This window comes from Castor canadensis, chromosome 7, assembly GCF_047511655.1.
Source record: "Castor canadensis chromosome 7, mCasCan1.hap1v2, whole genome shotgun sequence".
NCBI classification, from domain to species: Eukaryota; Metazoa; Chordata; class Mammalia; order Rodentia; family Castoridae; genus Castor; species Castor canadensis.
Window position 1 is genome coordinate 63,765,900 of NC_133392.1, and position 10,607 is coordinate 63,776,506.

General features: G+C 39.0%; 1 pseudogene; it reads left to right on the forward strand.

The window, feature by feature from the left end:
- The first annotated feature begins 8,607 nt into the window (after positions 1–8,607).
- Positions 8,608–9,295, forward strand: LOC109685904 (transcription factor BTF3 pseudogene; annotated as a pseudogene).
- Positions 9,296–10,607: the final 1,312 nt, after the last annotated feature.

The following is a 10,607-nucleotide window of genomic DNA, read 5'->3' on the forward strand; positions in this document are numbered from 1 at the left end:
AGGATTGTAAATGCAGCAATGACTTTAAAATGGGAGTCCTGGGATAGCAGTAGTTGCATCAGTTTTGCTTTCCAGAGTGATGACATACCATGACTAAATATTCTAGGCTGCTGAGGAAGCTGGCCCTTTATTTGGCCTCAACACCAGCACCATTCGAAGAGGGGGAAAAAAATCTATAGCTTGTAAATATCTGGATGGGAGCAGAGGCTGAGTCACAGAAGAACCTGTCCCTGACAATGCCACTGAAGAGAATTTATTGAATACCAACTGTGCACTTGGCATGACATATCCAGCAACACACCTGAGTCTCTCAAGTCCGGGAGAGCAGGACTCAGCCAAATTGGTTCCCTGAGTTGGAGCTTTTTAAGGGGAAGAGAAATCTGGATACATTACACTGTTGGTAACTCATCCTCTCTTCCTGGAAGACAGATCAACCAACCCCAGATTTTATCCTATTGAAATCAGGATAAAATAAATACTACCCATATGTGTGGAAAGACAGATCTGGAAGCATGGTAACAGTGGTTATATTTGAGTGTGGATTGGGGCTGATATTTCTGTCTTGCAAGGCAGCATAGTAATGCTGAAGCACACAGCCTTTGGAAAGTGACCACTTGGGTTTGAATCTCAACTTTGCACATATTGTCTATGTGCTATTATTTCACTTATATGAATTTTAATTTTCTGACCTACTACATAGGAATAGTGGAAAGTTTGAAAAAACAGATGTATATTAAGTGCTTTGGTATAGTGTCTTATGCAAAGAAAATGCTCCAAATGGGAGCTAGTATTGTTACGTTTCTATTATACTGTTTGTTTTACAATGAACACATATCATTTTAAAAATAAAAACAATAGGCTTTTTTGTTTTGTTTTGCTTAAGAAGCACAAGCTGGGCACTGGTAGCGGTCGGTGGCTCATGCCTGTAATCCTAGCTACTTGGGAGGCTGACATCGGGAAGATCAAGGTTTGAAGCCAGCCCGGGCATATAGTTCTTGAGACCCCATCTCAAAAAATAAGCAGAGCAAAAATGGACTGGAGGCATGGCTCAAGTGGTAGAGCGCCTGCTTTGCAAGAGCAAAGCCCTGAGTTCAAACTCTAGTCTCACCAAAAATAAATAAATAAATAAAAAGAAGCACAAAGACAGCCCTAAAGGGAAGAGAGTTTGTAAGAGGGTATGTGGTGCTTATGGGAGGAGGGAGGGTTTCAGTTATGGGAAGCAAGGTACAGGTAGACTATGAGCCTTGTTGGCATCCAGTTAAAAGGCCACTCCTTCTGCTCTGGGATACTGACCCCTCCACTCTTACCCCAACTGCTGTGCTCCAGGGACAGCTCTATTTCTGGGCACACAGGCTACCAAAGAGGTTCTCACCATGACGGGACCAGGGTGACTCCACTTGCTCAGTACAAGGCTCAGGTCATTTCATCTGCTCCGACATGGGGTGACTGAGCACTGCTTTAAGAGCCTCTTAAAGGTTGTCTTCTCTTTAGTTTCTGATGCTGGGGAAGTGTTTTATTTTCAGTAAGACATGCACTTCCATGATGGTATCAGGAACTAGATAAGGGATATAGACCTTTAGGGGTATCAGCCTCTGTCCCCTCTCTTGTGGTTGTTCCTTCTCCTTTAAGTGGCTGCTGGCTCAGGCCCTCTCTGCCTGACACTCGGCACACACTATGGGTTTTTGCCTTTCTTACACTGAGCATGCCTCCTACAGCCATGGCTGGGGCACACATTCTCCCATATTTGGGAGTAAACTGGAGACTTAGCAGCATGTGGGTTTCTGTTTAAAATTCCAAAGCCAGCGGGGCGTATATTATCCATTTCCTCAAATCCAACCTGCTGTAAAGCATGAGTCAGAGTAAGTTGTGTCAGTTGGTTAGTGAATGTAATTAAACAAGGGTAATGTTCACTGGCATTAGCTATAGATTAATGCGGAGAAAAACAAAATCTCCATTTTGAGTTTACAATATTCCTGCCAAAATAGCACAGCTTCTCTGGTCTCCAAAATCAGAGAAGGTAGCCCAAACTTTCTGCAATTTGAGGAGTACAGGAAACCCATTTGATCAACATTATCCTTCCATCTAACTGAAGAATACAGACGTGAGGACCTTTGAGGGGGAAGCACATACATTCTGATTATTTTTAAAGTATTTTTGTGAGGGTTGTTAGCAAATATCAGTAAAGGTTATTTTATCTGATTTAATCCATTATCACCCGGGGCCAGGCAATTGAGAACAGACTTTAGGGGAATGGAACATGGCATACGTAGGATTTGATAAACATGTCAGAATGCATTGGCATTTTTATGCTTTGCATATCAATGGGAACTTTAGGAGGTACCTTCTGGAAGCAGGAAGTAACACTAACACCCTGGGCTCTAGAAGGGCTGAGAGGGTGAGGGGGCCTAAAGGAAAGTAGGAAATGAGGGTTGAGTCTAGAGGGCACTGGAAACTCATGACCTCTATTGCCTAGACAAACCCTTTCCATAATAAAGGTAATCATAAAATAGGATGACAATTCTAGAAAGGACCTTGGATATTGTTTAGTCAACCCCTCTACAGAAAAAAACAAACTGAGACTCAGAGAGGTCAAGTAATTTGTCCAAATTCACTCAAGAAGTTACTAGCAAAGATGAGAATTAACTTCTATCTCTCTTTTGGTTTTTTTTTTTTTCTTTTCTTTTTTGTTGTTGTTGTTTGATTTACTTTTTTTCAGTGCTGGGGATTAAACCAGGACCTCTTGACCTGATTTCTCCCAGCCCTTTTGCTTGTTTGTTTGTTTTGAGATAGGGTCTCACTAACTTCCCAGGCTGGTCTCCAATTTGCCTTCCTCTTGACTCCCACTCTTGAGTAGCTGGGATTACAGGTATGGGCCACCATGACTGGCTTGTTTTGTTTTTTTGAGACAGGATCTCCCTATGTAGCCCAGGCTAGCCTGAACTCAAGATACTTCTGCCTCTGTCTCTGGAGTGCTGGGATTACAGATGTGTGCTACCACATTTAGCCTCTTTTCAACTTTCTGTCACCCTACTCCTGGGCACAGATTCTACAAAAATGACAGAAGTGGACATTCAGGTACATTGACCCACTCTGCAAATACTTTGTCCCATCTTTTCAAATTCAGGTATAACTTCTGCTGAGGATGCCAGAAGCAATACTAAATTATTATACTAAATCTGAGATTGTATATTCTCTTGCCACTCAAACCTTTCCCAGCTTTGACAGGGCAAACCATTTTAAAATGTGTATTTCCTTTCCTTTCTTCTTTCCTTCCTTCCTTTTCTTCCTTCCTTATTCTTTCTTTCCCTTCCCTCCCTGTCTTTCCCTCCATTTCTCTTTCTTTTTTTCCTTTCCTATATACCCAGGCTCCTTGAACTCTTGATCCTGCTGCCTCAGCTTTCTGAGTGCTGGGATTATAGGCACATACCACTATACCCAGCTTGTATATTTTCTTAACTCCAGCAAAAAGTTACTAAATTTCATATAACAGACTCAAAGCTTTTAGCTAATTAGAACAGCCTCTGGGGTTGAAGGAAAAGAGATTTGTTTCTTTAACTCACTGATGAAGTATTCCCCACCTCCATTACCTTCCTTTTGAAGAAAAGTAGTTAGAAATACACTTAATGTTTTTGGTATTTCTCTGCATTTCAATGTTTTCAAGTGCCCTTTCTGATGTAGGTCAAAGCATTTTGTTTTTTTTAAATGTGAGATTGTAGTCTTTCTGCCCAAACAGGATGGAAAAGACTTTTCCAAATAAGGAAGTTTTGCTGGAGTGTGTAGCCCAGCCAGCAGCAGTTGCTGGAGTCCTGACTTAGTCAAGTACAGTAGTTCCCTAAGCCAGGCAGCATTTAGAGTTATACTAGCAGTTCTGCACAGCTGAACTACTGAGGAGTGGGAGTGTGCCGTGACAGCCAGGAACATGAAAAAATAATGTAAAGAACACAAAATTTGACTTTGACACACACCCCTTCTCTTTCCATTCCCTTTTTCCTTGTCCCAGAGTCTCTCACTAGGGTCTGCTCTCATTTTAGCATGGAAAAAAAAAAATGCTCTGATTCTTTGGTTAAAATTTCAACTCCCCACGTATAATCTATTGAATAACCTTCAGTAAGTTACTTAACTTCCTGAACTTTTCCTTTCTTTCAAAGTGAAAATAAAATAATAGTGCTTATCTCACAGGGTTGCTATGAAAGTAAATGACCTAATAGATGTAATATATATACTGTGTTTTAAACCACCCTTCTAAGACTTGAAAATCACTCATTTTCCATCCTTTTTTGGTACCTCCTCTACTATCAGTTGGTTAAAGTCAGCTGTACTTTATACCTGGGATTAAGAGAAAAGCATAATTATTAAAGTGGTTTGTGCTAAGCTGTGAGTGACTACAATAAAAATTTATACACTTGTTCTAACTGCTATGCACAAGCATGCTCTTATAAGTGTGAAATGAAAAATATCCAGGAGGAGATAAAGGAGAATGATGGAAGGGGTGAATTCAAGTATGATGTATATGATATATTGTAAGAACTTTTGCAAATGACACAATGTACCGCCAGCACAACAATTTTTAAAAAATGAAAAATTTCCTTGTTATATGTAGGTGATCTGGACTGGATGCTTGTATCAGGAAGTGCTAACCCCAATGTGATGGTATTTGGAAGGAGAGCTCTTGAGTGGCAATTGGATTTAGATGAGATCATGAAGGTGGAGCTCTCATAATGGGATTAATGTCCTTATAAAGAAGAGAGACCAAAGCTGGGTCCCCAAGACTCCCACCTGTAACCCTAGCTACATGGGCGGTTGAGATCAGGAGGATCAAGGTTTGAGACCAGTCCTGGCAAATAACAATGAGACCCATCACCAAAAAATCAGAGCAACATGGACTGGAGGTATAGCTCAAACAGTAAAGCACCTGCATTGTAAGCATGAAGTTCAAATCCCATTCCCACCAAAAAAAGAGAAAGAGAGAGCGCGAGAGCGAGATCAGAGCTCGCTCACTAACACTGTCCCATGTGAGCATATAAGGGAAGGCAGCAATATAAAACCCAGGACAAGAATCCAGAAACCAAATCTGCCAGCACCTTTACATTGGAATTCCCAGCCTTTAGAACTGTGAGAAATAAATTCCTGTTGTTTATATCATCCAGTCTATGGTATTTTGTTATGGCAGCCCAAATTGATGAAGGTAAAGGAGACATACTGCAATACTTTAATTTGTATCACTATGTCTTGCTTCATCTACCCCTAAAACCTATTCAGACTCTTAGAGTAAGAAAAAACAAGTCCTCCATAAGAGACTATAGACATTCAGAAATTTGATAGATTCATTCTTTTTCTTTCTAGACAAAATAATGCTAATTATTTTATTTTAAAAACTTTCTCAAAACACAGACTCTTTGAGAATGCCAAATTTATATCACAATATAGAGAAAATGTTTGACAGATGTTTCTTACCCCAACAGCCTGTTGTTCCCAAGACTATAACCAATTGAAATATCAATTAAACCCAGATAAAGTAAATCTTACAAATAGCCTTGATGTGAAATCATACAGCCACTTTGGAAAAACAGTGTGGTATTTCTTCAACAGATTTAATATATGGGGGCTAGAGAGTACAGCTCTGTGGTAGAGCTTCTGGCTAGCACCAGAAAAAGAAAGTGATACAGCTGTATAACTACTATATAACTTAGCAATTCTACTCCTAGGTATATGCTCAAGAGAAAATAAAACAAATCCATACAAAAACTTGAACATTATTCACTTCCAGCATTAAAACTTCCAGCTTTATTCATGATAGTCAAAAAATAGAAACAACCAAATGTCCATCAATTGATAGATGGATAAACAAATGTGCTATACCCATACATTAGAATATTATTCAGTTATAAAAAGAAATGACATATTGCTTATGTGCTACAACATGAATGAATGAATGTTGAAAACATTATATTAAGGGGAAGAAAGGCCACATATTATATGATATCATTATTAGGAAATGTCCAGAAAAGGCAAATTCACCGACAGAAAATAGATTATTGGTTGTTAGGGGGCTGGGGAGGAAAAGGGAGTAACTGGTAACAGGAATGGGATTTCTGTTTGAGGTGATTACAATAATCTAGAATTGTGGTGATGGTTATACAACTCTGAATATACTAAAAAATCATTGAATTGTATAATTTAGGTGAATTGTGTAGTATACAAATTATAACTCAATAAAGCTGCTACACATACACACAGATACACACACATAAAGATAGTCTTGAGCACAGTACTTGCTACCTTGAAGGTACTTACAAGTTGGTTAAAACGCTATAGATTCCCTGAGGTCTGACAAATGACCCTGGTATCCTGTTTGGAACTCCTAGTAAGTGACTACCTGTTGAGAATGGGTGGGAGGTGCCTGGGTAAGGGCCTTCTGAGTTTATCATTCTATACTCCTGGTTATCTGACTAGAAATATGAACATAGGAAGAGAAAAGAGGCCAGAAAATGTCTTCTAGAGTACATTTTAGCAGTTACATCTAGTATTTCTGCTGTTTCTTCTTAAAAATCTAATTTTCTTTAAGCTCTATAAAAAGAACAAGCCTCTTTGAGAGGGTTATCATGGAGTCATCAGAGAAATCATATAATTACTGATTCCATAAGGCAATGAATTACAAACAGATTTTTATTTTATTAGTTAGAATTGCTTTCTTTCAAAGATCTAAAGATCTAAAGTAACTCTTTGGGCTAATGGTAGGTAGACCTCAGTGGTAAAGCACTTGCCTAGTATACATGAGACCTTAGATTGAATCCCCAGCACTTGCGTGTGTGTGTGTGTGTGTGTGTGTGTGTGATTTTTTTTTTGTAATTACAAAATTTACTATTTTAGTACAGATGTTCCTTGAGTTATTATTGTGTTACTTCCTGATGAACTCATCACAAATTGAAAATATCATGTCAAAAATGTGTTCAATGCCCTTAACCTACCAATATCACAGCTTAGCAACACAGACTAGAGAATCAGATATTTACCCTTGTGATTGTGTGGCTCACTAGTAGCAGTGGCTCACTGCTACTGGCCCAGTAACACAGAAGAGTGTCATGCTACATATAGCTAGCCCAGGAAAAGATCCAAATTCAAAATATAGGTTCTACTGAACACATTGCTGTTACACCAATGTAAAGTGAAAAAAAATCACAAACCAAGCCCTCATAAGTTGGGAACTGTCAGTATTTGTCTCAGGATCAATTTTGGTAAATATGGTACCACTATCTAATGAACTTCTTTGCCTAAATAATTCTCCCTTATGATTTGTAAAATGGAAAAATACAAAGGCACAATTCAGACCTTAAGTCAGTAATTTCCATCTCCTCAGTTAATCTAAAATACAGCCAGCAAGGAAGCAGGGTCAAACACTATCTTTCAGCTTGAAACATGATATTTGACAATGTAAGAATGCATTTAAAAAAAAGAATGCATTTAGCCAGGCATGGTGGTGCATGTCTATAATCTTGGCACTCGGGAGGCTGAGGTGGGAGGATTGTGAGTTCAAGACCAGTCTTGGCTATATAATGAGACCTTGTCACAATGTTCCCCCACAAACAAAAAGTTCATTAAATTAGTAGTTTACTAAAACACACAAAATTAAGGCTGACTTCATACATCTTAAATCTAAATCAAAATTGTAAAAGCAATGAATGCTTAATTGGGTCCAGTGGTACATACCTATAATTCCAGCTACTTGGGTGACTGAAGCAGGACGATTGAAAGTTTGTGTTAGCCTGGGAAATACAGTAAGATCCTGACTCAAAATAAAAAATAAAAAAGGGTTGCAGTTGTAGCTCAGTGGAAGAGTGCTTGCCTAGTATACACAAGGCCCTGAGTGTGATTCCTAATATTAAAAAAAAAAAAAAGCAATGCATGCTTATTATAAAAATATAGCATTTTATAAATTATTAATAGTAACTACTAATAACTGGTAAGTATTTACAATAGACTGGACACTGAGTTTAGAGCTTGTTGATTCAAGTCTCATAATAATCTCATGAAGTAATTATTATTATAGTTTTCAACATCTGGCAGATAAGAAATCTGAAGGTTGGAGAAAAGTTGAAACTTAAATTGCCTATGACAAACATCTTGAAATGGTAGAATCAGGATTTTAAACCATGCAGGTACACTTCAAGGCCTAAGCTCTTAAATCCCTTTACACTTTGAGTATAACCTCCACTAACTTCTCTCTCTTCCTCAATTAGCTGTTACTGCCGGTCTTGGTGGCGCACGCCGGTAATCAACGAGGCGAAGAGGATGAGGCAGGAGGATCACGAGTTCGAGGCCAGCCTGGGCTACACTAAAAAGCCGGTCGTGGTGGCTGTTACTTACAGTTTATCACGTATCAGAAAGATGAAGCTTACTAATTGGAAAATAATCACTGCCTTTTTCATAGAAACATCACTTCAAGGACCAAGGTGTGTACCTGAGAGAAATTAAAACACATGTCCATACAAACACATGTACATGAATGTTCATAGCAACACTATTCATAAGAGCCAAAAGATGGCACTTCCGGCCTCCCTCTAGCTGCCATCTTGCGTCCTCTCCTGTGTGCGCCTAATCTCAGCTGGTCTGCCCGAGACCCCCCTAAGCGCCAACCCTAGCACCTCGCGCGGCCCCATTTCCGCTCCGACAAGATGAAAGACACAATCATGAACCAGGAGAAGCTCGCCAAACTGCAAGCACGAGTGCGCATTGGTGGGAAAGGAACTGCTTGTAGAAAGAAGAAGGTGGTTCGTAGAACAGCTACAGCAGGTGATAAAAAACTTCAGTTCTCTTTAAAGAAGTTAGGGGTAAGCAGTATCTCTGGTATTGAAGAGGTGAATATATTTACAAACCAAGGAAAAGTGATTCACTTTAACAACCCTAAAGTTCAGGCATCTCTGGCAGCAAATACTTTTACCATCATAGGCCATGCTGAGACAAAACAGCTGACAGAAATGCTTCCCAGCATCTTAAACCAGCTTGGTGCAGACAGCCTGACTAGTTTAAGGAGACTGGATGAAGCTCTGCCCAAACAATCTGTGGATGGAAAAGCACCACTTGGTACTGGAGAGGATGATGATGATGATGAAGTTCCAGATCTTGTGGAGAATTTTGATGAGGCTTCCAAGAATGAAGCAAACTGAATGAGTCAACTTCTGAAGAAGATAAAATTTGGAAGAAGTTTCCGGAGCTGCTATTTTATATCATGACTGCTTTTTAAAATTCTTTTGTTTATGGATCTGATAAAATCTAGATCTCTAATATTTTTAAACTCAAGCCCCCTGGACACTGCAGCTCTTTTCAGTTTTTGCTTATACACAATTCATTCTTTGTAGCTAACTAAGGAAGAAGCCTGGGAATAAAGTTTGAAACAAAGGTTAAAAAAAAAAAAAGAGCCAAAAGATGGAAACCATTCAAATGCCTATGAACTGGTGATTGACAGACAAAATGTGGTACATTCACAAAATGGGATATTATGTGGCTTTAAAATGAAGTTCAGGCATATGCCGCAACATGTATAAACCTTGAAGATTTTGCTAAGTGAAAGGACCACATATTGTATGATTCCTTTTATATGAATTGTCCAGAATAGGCAAATCTATAGAGACAGAAACTATAGTAGTCAAATCTATGGAGAACAAAGTAGATTAGGAGGTGTTTAGGACTTGGTATGGTGGTGGTAGACTGGGAAGAGACTGAAATATGTACAAATTTTCTTTTTTGGGTGATGGAAATATTCCAGAACTGAGTGTGGTGATAGTTGTATAACTCTACAAACATAATAAAAGCCATTGAACTATATACTTTAAATGAATGAATTTTATAATATATAAATCATATCTCAGTGAAGCTACTAAAATTTCAATTCATGACAGTAAAAGAACATGACCAAGATCCATTTGATTATTTCAACCAATCCTTCAAATCCTTCAAAAACAGTTCCAGTTCCTCTCACTCAGGTTGAAGGATTGATTGCTTGAACCCAAGAGTTGGAGACCAGCCTGGGCAACATAGTGAGAGTCCATTTCAATGAACAAACAAATAAAATGCACATATTCCCCCCTCTCTCCCCACACACATACTGCAAGAAACAGCTACAAAGTTACATACTGGTCAAATAAAAAGGAGAGATAATTTATAGCATATCTCTAATAAAAAAAAAGAGCCTTTAATGTATTTTGCTTTGGCGCATATTTAGCTTTTAAAAACTATTTACTTAACATGATTTTAAAATATAGCATATCTCTGGCAAGGAGAGAGGTAAATTAGCTATGGTGGTGTGGTAGGTAATCTTCAAAACTGGCCTCCAAGTAGGCTTAGTATGGTGGCTCATGCCTGTCATCCCAGCTATTTGGGAGGTGGAGATAGGAGGACAAAGGTCTGAGGCTGGTGGGGGAGGGAAGTGAGGGGGAGAAAGCCTGAGACCCTATCTAAAAAATAAGGAAGCAGAAAGGGCTTGGGGTGTGTCTCAAGTGGTAGAGCGTCTGCCTACTAAGCTCTGAGTCCTGAGTACAAACTCCAGTACTGCCAACCAAGAAAAGAAAAAAAAAAAACCAGAAAACAAACCTTCATAGCTGACATACTTC